This window comes from Vulpes vulpes, chromosome 5 (genome assembly GCF_048418805.1).
Source record: "Vulpes vulpes isolate BD-2025 chromosome 5, VulVul3, whole genome shotgun sequence".
NCBI lineage: Eukaryota > Metazoa > Chordata > Mammalia > Carnivora > Canidae > Vulpes > Vulpes vulpes.
In genome coordinates this window covers 42,838,085-42,852,357 of record NC_132784.1, presented here as the reverse complement: position 1 = coordinate 42,852,357, position 14,273 = coordinate 42,838,085, and the positions used below count along the sequence as shown (strand labels likewise).

Below are 14,273 nucleotides of genomic sequence, written 5' to 3'. Positions count from 1 at the left end.
CTTCACAGCTTTTAGACCTGCTTTCTTTGGCTTGTGGCCCTCTCACAACTTCAAAGCTAACAATGTCAGTCCAAGTCCTCCACATGTTACTATCTCTCTGGTTCTCTCTTTGCCTCTTTCTTCTGCTTTTAAGGACCCTGTGATTATGTTGGGCTCACTCAGATAATCCAGGATTATCTCACCAATGGGGTCATGAGATCAAGCCCTGCATGGGTCTCTATGCTCAGTGGGAGGGTCTGCAGGAGTTTCTCTCTCTCCCTCTGCCCCTGCTTACACTATCCCTCTTCAAAAAATAAATGGGGAAAGAAAGAAAGAAAGAAAGAAAGAAAGAAAGAAAGAAAGAAAGAAAGAAAGAAAAGAAAAGAAAAGAAAAGAAAAGAAAAGAAAAGAAAAGAAAAGAAAAGAAAAGAAAAGAAAAGAAAAGAAAAGAAGGAAGGAAGGAAGGAAGGAAGGAAGGAAGAAAGAAAGAAAGAAAGAAAGAAAGAAAGAAAGAAAGAAAGAAAGGTATCCATACTGGTAAGGAAGCAGTTAAACTGTTACTATTTGCAGATGACATGATACTACATAAGAAATCCTCAAGACTCTACAAAAAACTACTAGAAGTAATAAATTCAGGAAAGTTGCAGGATATAAAATTAATACCCAGAAATTGGAACTACTTCTATACACTAATAACAAAGTAGTAGAAAGAAAGATAAATTAAGAAAACAAATCCATTTAGTATTGCACCTAAAAGAATAAAATACCTAGGTTAAACTTAGCTAAGGAGGTGAAAGACTCCTCAGACAACTCTAAGCATTGATGAAAACTGAAAATGACACAAACAGATGGAAAGATAGTCCATGCTCATGGACATGAAGAATTGATAGTTAAAAATGTCCAGACTCCCCAAAGCAATCTAAAGATTCAATGCAATCCCTATCAAAACATCAACAGCATTTTTATAGAACTAGAAAAAATAATACTAAAATTTGTTTGGTACCACAAAAGAACCCCAATAACCACTGGAATCTTGAGAAAGAAGAACAAAATGGGAGGTATCACAATTCTAGATTTCGAGATATACTACAAAGCTGGATTAATCAAAACAGCATGGTACTGGCACAAAAAATAGACACAAAGATCAATGGGACAGAATAGAGAGCCAAGGGGAAAAAAAAAACATTCTTATATGTTAAATTATGATAAAGGAGGCAAAAATATACAAAGGGCAAAAGACAATTTCTTCAATAAATGGTGCTGGGCAAACTGGAGCTACATGCAAAAGAATGAAACTGGACCACTTTCTAACACCATACACAAAAATAAATTCAAATGGATTGAAGACCAAAATATGAGGCCTGAAACAATAAAACTCTTAGAAGAAATAATAGACAGTAATCTCTGACATTGGCTATAGCAACATTTTTCTAGATGTATCTCCTAAAGCAAGAGAAACCAAAGCAAAAGTAAACTTTTGGACTACATCAACATTAAAAGCTTCTGCACAGCAAAGGAAAGCATCAACAAATCAAAAAGACAACCTACTGAATGAGAGAAGATATTTTCAAATGATATATTCAATAGGAGTTAATCTTCAAAATATATCAATGCAAGCAACTCAACACCAAAACAAAACAAAAAACAAATAATCCAATTAAAAATAGGCAAAGGACTTGAATAGGCATTTTTTCAAAGAAGGCATAGAGATAGTCAACAGACACATGGGAAGATACTCAAAACCACCCATCATCAGAGAAACGCAAATAAAAACCACAATGAAGGGTGCCTGGGTGGCTCTGTTGGTTAAGCATCTTCCTTCAGCTCAGGTCATGATCCCAGGGTTCTGGGATCAAGCCCCAAGTCAGGCTCCCCACTCAGCAGAGAGTCTGCTTCTCCCTCTCCCTCTGGTCTTCTCTGTGTTTGTGATTTCTGTCTCTCTCAAATGAATAAATAAAATCTTTTTTAAAATTTAAAAAAAAAAAAACACAGTATCACCTTACACCTGTTAGAATGGGTAAAATAAAAAGCATAAGAAATAACAAGTGTTGGTGATGATGTGGAAAAAAATGAACTGTGGTGCAATTGTTGGGAATGCAAATGGATATAGTCATTGTGGAAAATAGTATGGAGATTCCTCAAAAAGTTAAAACTAGAAATATCATGTGATCCAACAATTCCACAACTGAATATTTACCCAAAGAATATGAAAACACTAATTTGAAAAGATATATGCACCCCTATGTTTCTTGCAGCATTATTTACAATAGCCAAGATATGGAAGCAACCCAAATATCCAACAATAGGTGAATGGATAAAGAAGATGGAGCACACACACACACACACACACACACACGTGCACGCAATGAAATATTAAAAAAAAATTTTTTAAATTTTAAAATATTAAAATATTCATTAAAAAATGAAATCCTGTCATTTACAATAATGTACATGGATGTAGAAAGTGTATGGCTAGTGAAATATGTCAGTCAGAGAAAGACAAATACCATGTTATTTCACTTATACATGGAATCTAAAAAAAAACAAAACAAATGAATAAACAAACAAAAACAGAATCAGGCAGATAAATACAGTTGCCAGAACTGGGGGAAGGAGGGGTTGGGCAAAATTTGTGAGGGGGAGTGGGAGATAAAGTTTCCAGTTATAGAATGAGTATATCATGGGAATAAAAAACGCAGCATGGGGAATATAGTCAATGATGTGGTAATAGTGTTGTAAGGGGACAGATGGTAGCTACATTTGTGTTGAGCACATCATAATGTGTTAAGTTCAATCACTATATTGCATTCCTGAAACTAATATAATACCGTGTGTCAACTATACTCTAATTTGTTTTTAAGTAGTTGTTAAAGGGGGACCTTGGTGGCTCTGTTGGTTAAGCATCTGCCTTTGGCTCAGATCATGATCTTGGGATCCTGGGATCAATCCTCAATTGGGTTCCCTGCTCAGTGGGGAGTCTGCTTCCCCCTCTCCCTCATGCTCACACTATGTCTCTGTCTCTCAAATAAATAAATACATTTTTAAAAAATTAAAAAAAAGTGTTGCTCAAATCTTTCTTTCTTTCTCTCTCTTTTTTTTGGAAAGGTCTGTTGAAATGGCCTTCTGGCTAGCAGTCCGTTTTTTTCACGGTTGCATTCCTCCATCTTTTGAGTCTATATTGATTTTTTTGAAATAGCTAGAAACCAACAGAGCTAAATCTAAATAAAATAGTGGGTGATCAAGCTGGTAAAGTACTCTTTATCAAAAATGAGTTCCAAGTATATAATAATTAGACTGAATTATTGCACAGTTTATAAACTGTTTCTAAAAGCAATTTCTAAATAGGCATTCCCAAACATTACCAACCAAAATTACTTCATTGGTAAAAATGTAATACTTTACTAAAAGAGATGTTCCGTTTGAATGCCTGTTGTCTGGTGTGTGTTGTATGTGCACAATATTTTAAATATACATCAGTTACGTTCAATGTTAAGATAATTACTTATAAGTTACTTCAATGAGCTCCTCACAGAATTTGCATGTTGTTCCTTTCTTCTTTCCTTTTTTTCTTATTTCTTCCTTCCTTTTTTCATTTTTCTTTTCTTCCTTTCTTCCTCTATATTTTCCATAACTTGCATCCTTATCTTATTTCTATCTATGCCTTCAAGTTGCCTCCTGCAGAAACTTCAGTTGACCACCTCATCTTAAACAGCCACAACTCTCTTTTCCTTTACCCTCTTTTCTTCACAGCAAAATCCTAGGTGATGTTGAATTTTGTATCTATCTATCTATCATCTATCTATCGTTTTTCTTCCCCCTAGAATATAAACTCCAGGAAAATGGGGATTTTGTCTCTTTTGTCCCAGGCTGTGTCCCCAGGAGCCAGGTGTGTGCCTGGCACCTAGCACATGATTCATTAAAAAAATTGGTGAATAAATGCCTGAAATTCACAGGTAGAAAATAACTTTGTTTAATGTTTAACTACATTCTGAAAATGAAATGAAGCCACATGTCAATTCCCCATTTTGACCATATTCTTTTTATATTTCTCAATTTTTAAAGTTTCCATTAAATAAAGCGAGAGCCAGTATAATTGTTATCAATATTTAATACCAAATTAACACAGCTGCAAGCTTAAGAATTATGTGAAACTTAAATTCCCTGAAGAGTTCCTCATTTTCCTTAGGAAAATAGTTTCCACTTAAGGAAAGCTGACAACCCATGGGGTACATGCCCACTTAACTCAGTAGTTGAGTACCAGTCAGAAATATCTACTTCCATAGGAGAGCACCCTGGAGGGTGTAACGTAATGTAACGTGTCTTCTTGTGGTATTTTCAATAATGCGTTTTACCAAAGAGGATATATCCTATTCAACATTATAAAGGGTAAAAATGAAACTTTAAAAAACAATTATCAGCTAATTTTAGTTTCCCTTGAATCCTTATATCTGGTTTACAAAGTAACCTCAGAAAGCAGGAAACCAAACAGGTAGCTGCCTAGGGTATTTTGCAGTTTCTCTAAGAGGGTACACTAATACTTAAAACATACATACATACACACACACACACACACACACACACACACACACAGAGCCAGGTCATAATCTTACCATTAGTATTTGGGCTATCTTATGCATATAATGAATGCTTATTTCTTCCCTAAAAAAGCTCCTCCTTTAAAAATTTCACAAATGGGAATGTCTGAGGGGCTCAGCGGTTTAGCGCCTGCTTTCAGCCCAGGGCCTGATCTTGGAGTTCCCAGATGGAGTCCCACATGGGGCTCCCTGCATGGAGCCTGCTTCTCCCTTTGCCTGTGTCTCTGCCTTTCTCTCGCTCTCTATGTCTCTCATGAGTAAATAAAATCTTTAAAAAAAAATTTCACAAATGTTCACAGACCAAAAACTTGACACACAGAGGCTGATTCTCACCCCCTGCTTTGAAGTTCATAGGTGCCTTGTCAGGAATCTCTGGTTAATAAAGTAATGATTATATGTAAGTCTTTGGACTCTGTTGGATAACTTGTGTTACAAGCCTGTTTTGTTTTGTTTTGTTTTGGGTTTTTTTTTTTTTGGCAGGGAAGCAAGAAATTATATTATTCATAGACTTGATTCAGCTCCCTTGAATTAGGCTAAGAATCCAGGCAATAACCAGAGACAGAACTAGATAGAGAAAGAGAGTCTATTGCAACATTATTTTATGCTTTTGTTTTTTTATTTAAATTCCAGCCAGGAATCATCCTTTGAAACTCAAACTGACTTCTTGCCTTGTGAGGGTAAAATGTAAATTTTAATTCAATAGAATAAATGGGGTACTCTCACCTTCAGTTAGTGAGAAGAGCAAGCCCTCCATCAGTATTGCCGGTGGGCGATGAGCGATGGACTGGCCCCATGAATCCCTTTCCTTGCACTTCCTGTGTGCATATCTGATTAGCAGAGCAGAGAAAGGAGATGTTTTGATCTGAGCGAGTACAAAGGCTGGGTGAGGTTGAGTGCACTCTATTGTAACTGTCTCTCAAGTGACAGCTTTTAAACTGAGCAAGCCATTATCAGAGGGACCATAGCTTTGATCCTGGAAAAGCAGGCTGACAGCATCCGCCCTTCAGCCCTCAGAGAGATGGCAACTTTGTTGTAATGGGTCTTCTCTTCTATGGGACACTTTCTCACCACCTTGGGGAAATGCCTGTAATGGTAGCAGCTCTGTCCGTGAGTGCCAGTTGTCTGAGGGGCTGCCCCCTGCCTTGTGAACAACATAGGCTTCCCCAGTGATGCCCCTCCTGGTGGTGCTGGTTCTGGATGGCAGGATGTTCATGCATTGTGCCAGTGATTCCACCACCCGGGCACCTGCAGGCCTCCCCCCTCCCCTCTGCACACTGGCCAGGATGCCACAAGGAGCTCTTTCACAGACAGACCCACAGACCCCACCCTCATAGAGCTTATGGGTAGAGCTAACGATTTCTTTCTTTTCCTTCCGATCCTAGAAATAAAGTAAAAGGTCCATTCCCTATATAACTATTGATACAAAAATCTGAAACAAATATTTCCAAATCAAGTCCCGGAGTGTACAGAAAAAAATAAAAATAATTACAAAAGGTAGGATCTCCTTTTTAATTTTTTTTAATTTTTAAAATATCAAGGATGTCTTAATTACTCTTAATTTAATTTATACAACAGATTAGAGGAGCAAAACCCATATGATTATCCTAATAGATGAAGAAAAATCTGATAAAATTCAACTATTGATGAGTAAATCTCCTAGGGAAATAGGAATTGAAGGGAATTTCTCTAAACCAGATAGAGATGATCAATTAAAATATAAATGTGCTATGAAAGCCTTAGAAATGCCATTTCCCTTAAAACAAAAAGTATAGGAAAAGATGTTTATTTGTCATCACATCTACTCAACATTGCACCTGAGGTACAGTACATATGATACAAGAAACAGCAGTAAGAAATAGGTATTTTTAAATAGAAATAAGTAAGAAATATAAATATTTTTAAATAGATATTTAATTGTTTACTATTTACAGATGGTTTTATCTATAGCCTAATGGGGTTTTTTTTACCAAACATTTTATAACTTAAAGAGCAAACAAATCACTAAAACAATACATTTATCATAAGATTCAGGAAACAGATATATTGGACCATAAAATTTTATGAAGGCCCATTAGAGAGAGTATGAAAGTTGGGTTTGTTTTTATGTTTCCCCATTTCTCCTTCCATCAGGTGTCAGCTTATGATTTACTCCACCCCACTTTTATATTCTCTGCCACCATATACTCAGTGATGTAACAGTTCATGGATTTAAAGGACTATGAGCTGTACTTTTAGTAACAATTTTTATTTTCATGTTTTCCTTTTACTCATAATAAATGAAATAATAGGTCTTTTTCAGAAAAAAATCTATGATTATTAAGAACCAGGGTGCATGGCTGGCTCAGCCACAAAAGCACATAACTCTGGATCTTGGGGTTGTGAGTTTGAGCCCCATGTTGAAATTACTTTAAAAAAAAAGAACCATTACTTAAATGAATTATAACATAAAACCTCAAGAAGGCCTGGACTACTCTTATTTTACATTTTTTCTTTGCTCTGACCATGCTTATTAAAACATGGAATCCCATATACTGGGCATTTTAACCTTGCAAATTCTACTACTTTCTACTTGCTGAGCTTGAGAGATCTATTATGCATGTGACAAAATTCTTCCATATTAGTATCTAGTGAGACTTATCTAAATTTTTTTTCTCAAAAATATCCATATACTCACTACCTATATCTCAATCCTTCATTAACCTGCAAATCCTGAGGAGCAGAATTATACAGTCCTTAGTCTAAGAACTAGAAAAATCAGTGACATAGAAGGAATTCAGTTGGTTTCTCCTCAAGAAGAAAAGCTGGAAAAAATGTTTAGGAAACCCTGTTTTTCCACTGAAACTGCCAAAATGAGACTTAGAATATAATATTTGAGAAATGAACAGATATATGACATGGCATCAGTATTACCAAAAATGAATATCCAACTGCTTATTAAGCATAAGTCAAACTCTGGTCTGATCTGCATAGTTAATGAAAAACATATATGTGAGTTATAGATTAAGTGGTATATTGTTATGGTGGAGTTTGCAAAAGTATATCAGAGACATAGCCCTCAGAGAAATCTATCAAGAGAGACCACAGGGTATACCTAGTGCCACTAGAGGGGGGAAACCCAAGAGGAGGAAAGGGGAAGGAATTGCATCTGGTTCCCGGGACACAAGAAGCCCAACGACAGATTCTGCAAAGGGCCCTGACTCCGTCCTGTGCATGAGTTGACCTGAGTGTCCTACTGGCCAACAGACAAGCTCACAATCAGATACTCCTTCAGATGCATCTTTTAAATAAATAAATAAATAAATAAATAAATAAATAAATAAATAAATAAATAAATTTTTATTTGCTTGAGAGACAGTAAGAAAGAGAACACAGAGGGAGAGGGAGAAGCAGACTTCTCACTGAGCAGAGAGCCCGACTCAGAACTTGATTCCAAGACCCTGAGATCATGAGTTGAACTAGAAGGCAAATGCTTCACCGACTGAGCCATCCAGGCGTCCTCCTTCAGATGCTTCTTATCCTCGCTCCCCTTGACTCTCCGAATGCCACTCTCCATTATCCACCTGCAAACTATCTTCCAAGTGAAACCACCAGAAATGTAAAGAATTTTCTTTGTTGTTGCTATTCTAGACTCTGTATTAGCCAGAAGTCTCTTGGTTCCATACCCTAACTGCCAGCTTTTTAATTTTATCCACCTATTCAAAACAAACAAACAAAAAGAAGCAATGTTCCTTCTTTCAGAGTCTAGAACACAAAGGAGAGACACTTGCTAACCATTTCTCCTTCAGCTGGATAGTGCTGCTGACATAACTGTTTCTAACTGATGACAACACTTATTTTCTTCCAGGTTTATGGAGGCATACGTGGCACACCAAGTTATATCTATTTAAGCCTGCCACCTGCCAGCGCCCCTGGACCTTGGACCCCCGCAAAGTGAGTGAGCTTCGGGCCTTCGTGAAAATGTGTAAGCAGGATCCTCGCATTCTGCACACCGAGGAAATGCACTTCCTGCGGGAGAGGGTGGAGAGCATGGTAAAATACCATGGGGGTAAAATACCACCTGCTACTCATAAAACTAAATCAGAAGACAATATTAAGGAAGAAAAAACAGTAAGAAGGAGGAGGAAAACATAAAGACAGACGAACCATCAAGTGACGAAAATGATCTAGAAATGGACAATGAAGGTGTAATTGAACCAGATACTGATGCCCTTCAAGAAATGGGAGATGAAAACATAGAGATAACCGAGGAAATGATGGATCAGGCAAATGATTAAAAAAAGTGGCTGCTACTGATGCCCTAAATGGTGGTGACCTACAGAAAGCCATTGACTTGTTCACAGATGCCATCAAACTGAATCCTCGCTTGGCCATTTTGTATGCCAAGAGAGCCAGTGTCTTCATCAAACTACAGAAGCCAAGTGCTGCCATTTGAGACTGTGACAGAGCTATTGAAATAATTCCGGATTCAGCTCAGCCTTACAAGTGGTGAGGGAAAGCACACAGACTTCTGGGTCATTGGGAAGAAGCAGCACATGATCTTGCCCTTGCTTGTAAACTGGATTATGATGAAGATGCTAAACGAAGTTCAACCCAGGGCCCAGAAAATTGCTGAACATCGGAGAAAGTATGAACAAAAACATGAAGAGTGAGAGATCAAAGAAAGAATAGAAAGGATTAAGAAGGCTAGGGAAGAATATGAAAGAGCCCAGAGGGAGGGAGAAGCCAGAGGACAATCAGGAGCTCAGTATGGCTCTTTTCTAGGTGGCTTTCCAGGAGGAATGCCTAGTAATTTTCCTGGAGGAATGCCTGGAATGGCAGGGGGGATGCCTGAAATGGCAGGAATGCCTGGGCTCAATGAAATTCCTAGTGACCCAGAGGTTCTTGCAGCCATGCAGGATCCAGAAGTTATGGTGGCCTTCCAGGATGTGGCCAGAACCCAGCAAATATGTCAAAATATCAGAGCAACCCGAAGGTTATGAATCTCATCAGTAAATTGTCAGCCAAATTTGGAGGTCAAGCATAATGCCCTTCTGACAAATAAAGCCCTTGCTGAAGGAAAAGCAACTTCGATCACCTAATGGATGTCACAATAATACAAACCACTGTACCTCTGACCTTCTCAAGAAGAAAGCTGGGATGCCGTGAAGAGAATCCCTACCCCTCTGCCCCACATGTAACTAAAACATTCTACAGTTGTTTGCCATTAGGGTATTCATTCAGATAATGTTTTCCTACTAGGAATTACAAACTTTAAACACTTTTTAAATCTTAAAAATATTTAAAAACATTAAAAGGGTGTGTTAGTCCATACATTTTTCTTTACTAATCATTTCAGTTTTTTCCCCTTTGGATTAATTGGGCAAGGACGCTACTTCAGTGTGGAAGATTTATCATTGCTCAGTTTGAGTGAAATCAAGGTTTATTAACGGGGAAAAAAAGGCATACAACGGGATGTTTCAGTATAAACGCACATCATGAAACTGTTTCTACAATCAGGCTAGTTGATCCATCCATTTACTCAATATTTATTGAGCATATATATTATGTAACCCTCACAATGCAGGTAAGGGGGACACAAGGCAGAAGAGACAGAGGTTCTTGCTTCAACCAATTCAACACCTGCTGTGCAGACCAGTATAAAAATAAACAATGATAAAATATTATGAGTAAGTTCCAAGGTACACAGTAAGGTCTCAGGTAGTGTAGCCTCAAAGCAGGCTGGGGAGTGTCGTGTCAAATATCCAAGAGGGTATTGAAAATATGACCTGATGATCAGCATATGTTCCCTAGATGGAGAAGGGGGTAAGAGGACCTCTTGGAGGAAGGCAAAAACAGGAGACGCTTTGTTCAGCTGGTGGTGATAGATGGAGCAGAGCAAGAAGTGCTCAGGTGAGAAGGGCCTGCTCATGATGTCCCTTGCAATTTCAGAACAGTTTATGTTCCATCCTATGATAGCAACTGAAGAACATGCAATTGGAAAATTGTATGAATCAGATTTGCATATTGAAAGGAATACCTTCTTGGTGATTCAAAGATCACTAAAGAGGCTGCCATGTGTATATGCAAATGAAGACACCTTACCAGAGGCTGTGCCCAAGTAGGGCAGATGTGAGGATTGGAGGGGTCCTGGGGTCATGGATCTGTCTTTGTGATGACTGGATAAAGGACAGTGAGGGACTTCTATGATCTTTGTGTTCAGGTTTAGGCAGCTGGGTGGATACTAATGCCGTGTCATCAAAAGAGAGATCTCTAGGATAAAGCATTTAATAGACTTCCTGTCAAAACTAGAATACAAATACAAAATGTACTACAAACACAATTGTCTCTGAAGACTGTGGAATCAATGGGCCTCCAAATCTGTGACTGAGATTAATGCCAAAAGAACCATTTTATGATGAACCAGAATTTAAAATGTAATTTGAATAGCAAGATAAAATATTATTTTATATCTGACAAGTCTGTATCACAACAACTGTCCTGAAAATAAAATGCCAACATTTGGATACCACTTCAAACTTACCCATCTGTTTTCTTTTAGCTCTCCCTGCTAGGGTTTCTCCATGAAATTCCTTGGCCTGTTAGCAGTTGTTTGTGAAATCTGCTCTAGTGCCATGATGCCACGTATCAACTTGCCCTTATGTTACAAACGATCTATATTCTTGGCCAGAAAAGCTTTCTAGAATATCTATATACTGTACACCAAATAAATTCAGGACAGCAAATTTCTTTAGGTCAGTGGGATGACGGAAGGTTGGCAGCAACATTCATGATACATATAGAACTTTAAGCACTGCTTTTGCAGAAGAAAAGACAATGGACTATAATTTCATATGAATTCCAATTGTAAGGTTTGGGTTTTTCAACAACTCATGGAAATAAATGACTAGGAAATGCCAAAGTTTAAAATGATACTCCTCCCCATTTCTAAATCGTATGTAATGAGACCCAGGATCTTTTTCCAAAGAATACTTAATAGTTCTCAACCACATCTCACTCTCTTTTATGTATTTTCATTCTTTCAACAACCAGTACAGAAAGGACACAAAATGGAGATTATTTGAATAAAGAATGAGAGAGAGAGAGAATATTACAGGCTTGATTTCTATACTTTACCATAGATTTCTTCATAAAGGAAGGAAATAGTAACAAATAGGATCTATAGTTTTTAATTCCAAGTTACAATCTCTGTAATACATGTGACCATCTTATAAAGATTTCCTTCATTCTCCCTAGCATCTCCACCAAAAAAAAAAAAAAAAAATCCTCCATAAAAAATCAATTGAAAATGACCTTTTACAAAAGGGACTTGAACAAATCCTCTATCTTTCAATTTTGTAACTTTAAATTGGTACCTGGCCTCTATGGCTGCCTATCTATGTTTACTCAACCATCCATTCATTCAATCAACAGTCATTTTCAGGTACAGTCAGGTCCACCTGTTATCTGGTTACCAGACTCCGATAAGAAAAAATACATTTCTTTATAGTAGAGAGACAATGAACTTTGCAGTCAGAACACTTCAGTTGGAATTCCAGATCAATCATATTCTATCTGCAGGATTCCAGGCTCTAACTTGAAGGCTGTTATCCACCCCTTTAGGGGAGTTGGTAAAAAAAATTATGGAAGTGGTTAAAGTTGATTAAACTTGAGCATTTAGTGTCTAGGAACCAGAATTTCTAACTGGCTGCAATATCCTCAAAAGGAACACTTGTTCTACCTGAATGTCCATCATTACCCTTAAGAAATACATTCTCTTAGTTAGTAAAATAATAATAAAAACAATACCTATCTTACTGTAGGAATTGTTGGGAGAAATAAAAGAATGTATGTAAATAAATTTGAAAATCATCAAAGATGATAGAAGTTTAGTTACTAAATTTATTTTTTTAAGATTTTATTTTTCATGAGAGACAAAGAGAGAGAGACAGAAACATAGGTAGAGGGAGAAGCAGGCTCCCTTCAAGAAGCCTGATGTGGAACTCAATCCCAGAACCCTGGGATCACGAACTGAGCCAAAGGCAGATGCTCAACCACTGAGCCACCGAAGGGCTCCAGTTACTAAATTTATTTAAATGATGAAGTTTTATTATTAAATATTAAGCACAGGGGCAGCCCAGGTGGCGCAGCAGTTTAGCACCACTTGCAGCCCAGGATCGAGTCCCATGTCAGGCTCCCTGCATGGAGCCTGCTTCTCCCTCTGCCTGTGTCTCTGCCTCTCTCTCTCTCTCTCTCTCTCTATCTCTCATGAATAAATAAATAAAATCTTTTAAAAAAATATTAAGCACAGTGAATTAAAAGGAAAGAACACCTGCTCTGGCTAGCCCTGATAAGAGTATATGTAGTTGGGGGCATGAAGCAAGGAGGCATTGTACATAATTACATATAAATAATATATAACTATATATAATAATTGTTATATATAAATATTTGCATACATATGACAGAGAAACTGGCTCTTACAGTATCAAAGAATAGGGCTTGCTTCATAGACAGTGGAACTGGATGACCATTTGGCTCCAACCCATGAGAATCATCACTCTAGTGCTCTGCTGTTAATGACACAGCTTCCTCCTCCACCCCTCCTCTTCTCCCTTTACCAGCTGACTTCTCCTCTGTAAGTGTGCTTTAGTGCATTCTGCAGAATTCTGGCCCAGACAACACACACACACACACACACACACACACACACACACACACACACACACACGCCAAGGATTAAACAATTTTAGAATATTTTGAAGGTGCTGAGAGGTCCTAATAGGAAACAAATACTTATTTATGCCAGTGCAATTCAAGCTTATTTCACCATGAAACCCCTGCTCTGAGAAAGACTGATCAACATCTTGCAAAACTAATATAAGAAGTTAACTTTTGGAAATATTCTCTTATCTCATGGTTTCTCCTTGCTAGGGCTCTATCTTATTTGCCATTTGAAAGCAAGCACTCAATAAATATTTATTAAATATTGCATTTAGTATCATAGATATACAACCACTCTACCAAAGTTCACCTTCCCCTGGGTATTTTTAGTTTCTTTGTAACCATATTTAATATAATGTCATACAATTTATGTATATGCCTCAAGTTCAGAAACTACCCATTTCCCAATGTGCTTCAAGTAGTTAGGTGGGCCCTATTCAGGTTAAAAGAGTCTTTCAGGATCATTCAAAACAATGCAAATATTAAGCACTTCAAAAAAAATAACTTAAAACTACAGTTGACATTGATTAAATTAATCCCATTAACGGCATAATTACTATATGAAAAGGTAGGTGTGAGATAATCAATTTCAACGAAGTTTCTTTTGAAAGTCAAATAAAGTACTTACTTGACGAAATATTTCTTGTTCTCCTCTTGGCCCAATTCCAACTACCAACAGGGAAGAGAAAAAGCAAGGATTAGGATCTTCCATCCACATGAGTCCAAAGTCAGGAGACATAAGGAAGCATCAAGTTTGGGGCTTCAACACTTGAACAGAAAAGCACTGGACAAGCTAATAACCAGGAAAAACTATTTCAGGTTTTGGCAAGAAATCCAAAATCTGGCCTTAACTTCCCCTCCACCTAACTAACAGGGGCCTGTGAAGTTCTCTTCCCCATCTCCTGAGTGTTCAATTCTGATAAAGTGCTTTCAAATATCTTTCAAGTTACATCTAAGGACTCTGTGAATCTGAATGGTTCCAAATGTCTATCTCCACTT

General features: G+C 37.5%; 1 pseudogene; it reads left to right on the top strand.

The window, feature by feature from the left end:
- The window catches only part of LOC112919194 (hsc70-interacting protein-like), a 173,709-nt pseudogene extending 164,112 nt beyond the window's left edge, over window positions 1–9,597 (top strand).
- The last annotated feature ends 4,676 nt before the right edge of the window (window positions 9,598–14,273 follow it).